Below are 6,000 nucleotides of genomic sequence, written 5' to 3' on the forward strand. Positions count from 1 at the left end.
TTATATACTTTGAGTTGTGATCTAGCCTGAGGCTTGTATACACGAGGTCGTGGATTGATTCGAGATAATATATATTGCTTTATTTCTGTACATCTAATTGTGGACAACTAGTTGTAGGTTACTAACGAGGACAGCTGACTTAAGAAACTTAAAATAGTAAAACGTATTAAAAATGTTGTAAATATATTTTGAACATACTTTGATATATATGTACATATTTGTTATAGGTTCGTGAATCGACCAGTGGCCAAGTCTTACTTCCCGACGAAGTAAAAATCTGTGAAAGTGAGTTATAGTCCCACTTTTAAAATCTAATATTTTTGGGATGAGAATACATGCAGCTTTTTAAATGTTTTAAAAAATAGACATAAGTACATGAAACTACTTTCTATGGTTGAACGATCGAAGCCGAATATGCCCCTTTTCACTTGGTAACCTAAGAATTAGTAAACCAGTCTACTAATTGACGCGAATCCTAAAGATAGATCTATTGGACTCAACAAACCCCATCCGTTGTAGCGGATGCTTTAATACTTTGAGTTTTTATATCATGTCCGATGGATGTCCCGGAATGATGGGGATATTCTTATATGCATCTTGTTAATGTCGGTTACCAGGTGTTCACCATATGAATGATTTTTATCTCTATGTATGGGATGTATATTGAAATATGAAATCTTGTGGTCTATTATTATGATTTGTTAATATATATGTTAAATCTATAACTCACCAACATTTTTGTTGACGTTTTAAGCATGTTTATTCTCAGGTGATTATTAAGAGCTTCCGCTGTTGCATACTAAAATAAGGACAAGATTTGGAGTCCATTTGTATGATATTATGTAAAAACTGTATTCAAGAAACTTATTTTTGATGTAATATATTCTTATTATAAACCATTATGTAATGGTCGTGTGTAAACAGTATATTTTAGATTATCATTATTTGATAATCAACGTAATGCTTTTTAAACCTTTATCGATAAAATAAAGGTTATGGTTGTTTTAAAAATGAATGCAGTCTTTGAAAAACGTCTCATATAGAGGTCAAAACCTCGCGACGAAATCAATTAATATGTAACGTTTATAATCAATATGAACAGGACATTTCATATACCTTGAATTGTGATCGAGTCTGAGACATGTATACAATGGGTCGTGGATTGATTCGAGATAATATATTTATTTATGTACTACTAACTGTGGATTACTAATTGTGGACTACTAACGTTGGACTGCTAACTTAACAACTTGAATCATTAACACGTAATAAAAAATGATATGAATATATTTCTATCATACTTTGATATATGTATATATTTGTTATAGATTCGTGAATCGACCCGTGGCTAAGTCTTATTTTCGACGAAGTAAAAAATCTGTGAAAGTGAGTTATAGTCCCATTTTTACTAGCTAATATTTTGGGATGAGAATACATGCAGTTTTATAAATGTTTTTCAAAATAGACACAAGTAATTGAAACTACATTCTATGATGGATTAAGAATACCGAATATCACCCTTTTTAGCTTGGTAACCTAAGAATTTGGGAACTGACCCCAAATTGACGCGAATCCTAAAGATAGATCTATGGGCACTAACGACCCCCATCCTGAGAGTTTGGATGCTTTAGTACTTCGATTTTTGTACAGATGTGTTAATCTTGTATGTATACAGATGTGTTAATCCTATATCTTTGGGGATATTCTATATGAAATATGTTAATGTCGATTACCAGGTGTTCATCATATGAATGATTTTTATGGCTATTTATGAAGAATGAAATCTTGTGGTCTATTATTACAATCTACGATATAGGTTAAACCTATAACTCACCAACATTTTTGTTGACGTTTAAAGCATGTTTATTCTCAGGTGATTATTAAGAGCTTCCGCTGTTGCATGCTAAATTAAAGACAAGATTTGGAGTCAGCATGCTTTTATGATATTGTTTAAAAACTGCATTCGGAAAAATAAATTGTTATAAAATATTATTGTAAACCATTATGAAATGGTCATGTGTAATATTTGTATTTTAGATTATCATTACTTGATAATCTACGTTATGTCTATTAAATCGTTATCGATAGAATAAAGGTTATGGTTTGTTTCAAAAACGAATGCAGTCTTTGAAAAACGTCTCATATAGAGGTCAAAACCTCGCAATGAAACCAATTAATATGAAACGTTTATAATCAATATGAATGGGACATTTCGAAATAGGTTAGGTTTCCTTCGTATAAACTCATTCATTCACGGTCTTTATTCCCATTCCTCTTGATGACCTATATACTACCTCTCTTCTTAAGCCTTTAGTAAGCGGATCCGCAATATTATCACTTGACTTCACATAGTAAACCGTGATAACTCCTGTTGAGAGTAGTTGTCGTATCGTGTTATGTATACATCGTATATACCGAGACTTACCGCTATACATTATGATATGAGCTCTGCCAATGGCCGATTGGCTGTCACAGTGTATACATATGGCCGACACCAGCTTAGGACATTCTGGTATGTCCTCGGTGAATTGACGCAGCCACTCTGCTTCTTCTCCACATTTATCTAATGTAATAAATTCTGATTCCATTTTGGACATAGCTATAACTGTTTGTTTGCATGACTTCCAAGATATAGCTGCACCTCCCAATGTGAAAACATATCCACTCATAGCTCTAGAATCTTTTATATCAGAAATCCAGTTTACATCACTGTATCCTTCGATAACAGCTGGGATATCTTGTATAATGCAGTCCGTATTCATGTGTATATCTTAAGTACCTAAGTAGATGAGTCACGCTTTTTTAATGTTCAGAGCTTGGATTACTCATATATCTACTTAATCTGCTCACAGCATAAGCTATGTCAGGTCTAGTACAACTCATCAGATACATTAAGCTGCCAATTATTCTTGAGTATTCAAGCTGCGCCACAGGTGCTCCTCTATTCTTAGCTAGATGTTGACTCGTATCAATAAGAGTCCTAGCTATGTTAGAATCATTCTCATTGAATTTCTCAAGAATTTTATCCACATAGTGTGTTTGACTTAACATAAGCCCATCTTGCGTTCTTATGATCTTGACTCCAAGAATGACATCAGCTAAACCCATATCCTTCATGTCAAACCTAGATTTCAACATGTCTTTCATAGATCTTATTATCTCGTTATTGCTTCCAATCATAAGCATATCGTCCACGTATAGACATAAGATGACATATCCACGTGTCGTGTCTTTCACATAGACACACTTGTCACATTCGTTTATTTTGAACCTGCATTCTAACATGACGTGATCAAACTTTTGATGCCATTGTTTTGGAGCTTGTTTCAATCCATACAATGACTTGACAAGCTTACAGACTTTTCTCTCTTGACCAGGACACACAAACCCTTCGGGTTGCTCCATATAAATCTCTTCATCAATATTTCTATTTAGAAAAGCTATTTTTACATCCATTTGGTGAACTTCTAAATTTCTGATGGCGGCAATGGCAAGCACCATTCTTATTGATATTATTCGGGTTACAGGTGAGTAGGTGTCAAAATAATCAAGACCTTCTTGCTGCCTATAACCCTTAAACACCAATCGAGCTTTATATTTATCAATGGTGCCATCAGCTTTCATCTTTTTCTTAAAAATTCATCGATAACCTAATGGCTTACATCCCGGTGGAAGATCCACTAGCTCCCAAGTATGATTATGTAAAATAGAATCTATCTCACTGATGTGTGCAGGGTAGTATACGAAATAATTATATTTTTATTGCTAAATACTATTAAATGCGATACAATTTTACACAAGTTATTTATTTATTTATAGAGTGGATATACCTAAACCTTGCTACAACACTATAGGCAGTGTACCTAATCGTAAAGTAGTGTAGTTTTTAGTAAGTCCGGTTCGTTCCGCAGGGAGCTAGCTGAGTCTAACGCTATATTTATTTTAAACTATATTTGTATCAATATATAAATAAGTAATATTATTATTATTATTATATAAGGGGGTTTTTTACCGTTTAGTGACCGGTTTGTCGATTTTATGTCTTAAGTCGCAATTAAAACCTAATGTAAAATATTAAATATACAAATGACTTAATTTAAAGCGTAAAGTAAATGACGATAAATAAAAGTGCGATAAATAAAAATGCAATAATTTAAAAGTGCAATAAATAAAATGACAGTAAATAAAAGTGCGATGAGATATAAAATAATAGAATTATGCTTATTTAAACTTCTATAATCATGAGTTTGACGTGTTGATTTTAATTTATTACCATGGGTTAATTGTCCTTTGTCCTGGATTATTCGATATGTCCATCTGGTTTTTGTCCATAACAGTCCATCAGTCATAAATATAAAGTGCAAGTGTCCTCATCAAATTATCCTTATACCCGAAGTCAAATATTCCAACTAATTGGGGACTTAAACTGTAATAAGGTTTTAATATAATGTTAATGATTACACCAGGTTATCGACTATGTGCAATCCAAGGTTTTAATACTTTATTAACAATTACACCAAGTGTCCTTGTATGTAATCCACCCCTATTTTAATGAGTCCATTGACTATTAATCCATCCCCGTGTCCGGTTAAATGAACGATTATTAGTATTTATAAATATCCCGACCATCGTGTCCGATCGAGTGTATGTGGTTATTTATAATTACCTCAAATTGTAAATCTCTATATTAAATTAACGGACTATCATTCAGTTAAACAAATTTAAAGCCCATTAATAGCCCATAGTCCAATTTCCACAAGTGTCGGTCTTTTGTCCAAACCCCAATTATGGTCCAAAGCCCAATAATCCCGTCTTTAATATTTAGTCCAACATCATGATTACTTCGGTTTAAATAAACATAATAATAACTTAGCTACCAGACATTAATTTAAAAAGGTTGAACATAACTTACAATGAGTATTAATCGCGTAGTGTTACACGGACAGAATTTTGACTTGCAAACATAAAACATTCGCCAACATAACCGTATTATTATTAAAATTTAAATTAAAAATATAATTATAATTATATATATATATATATATATATATATATATATATATATATATATATATATATATATATATATATATATATATATATATATATATATATATATATATATATATATATTACGTAGATAGAAAGAAGGAAAAGGAATGAATGAAATCGATCAGAATGTGCGGTCTTTTATAGGCCCACTTTGAACTGTTGTGCTCCACGACTGCGGTTCTTTTGTGCTTCACAGCTCCGCGAGTGCGGAGCTTTGGATTCCAGCTCACCATAGCAATTTAAACGTGGGCTGCTTATAAATATAATATATAATAATATATATAATTAATTATATATTATATTATATTCTTGTACATAGTTGACTTGTAATTTTTGGTCCGTTGCGTCGCGTGCTGAAAGTTGGTTCATGTCTCGGTTCCGGATTTTCGAACGCCTTTTCGTATAATTTAATATCTTGTACTTTGCGTTTCGCGGCTTGTACTCTTATAATTTCTAGACGTTTCTCATCAATAATTTGAACCACTTGGATTGTACTTTGTACTTTTTAGCTTTTTGGTCGTTTGCGTCTTCAAATCATCGATTCTGTCTTTTGTCTTCACCTTTTATTATTTAAACGAATATTACTTGGAAATAGAACAATTGGAACTAAAAGCTTGTCTTTCTTGAAGGATAATGCTATGAAATATATGTTCGTTTTTAGCATTATCACTCACTTTTGATGGCTTCTTTCCATTGAGGCCCTTCAAAAGAAGTAATTGCCTCTCAATAGGTCTTAGGATCACTCTCTACCATGTAAGAGACGAAATCGGGGCCAAAGGATTTCTCAATCCTAGCACGTTTACTTCTTCTAGGCTCAACCTCATCTTTCTCGACATGTTCTTGTATTTCTAGACTATCTAGTCTATCATCACCATCATTGAACTTATTAGGTTTTTCAAATGAACTCACACAAGGAAACACATTTTCAAAGAATGAAGCATTCCTTGA

This window comes from Rutidosis leptorrhynchoides, chromosome 8, assembly GCF_046630445.1.
Source record: "Rutidosis leptorrhynchoides isolate AG116_Rl617_1_P2 chromosome 8, CSIRO_AGI_Rlap_v1, whole genome shotgun sequence".
Lineage (NCBI taxonomy): Eukaryota > Viridiplantae > Streptophyta > Magnoliopsida > Asterales > Asteraceae > Rutidosis > Rutidosis leptorrhynchoides.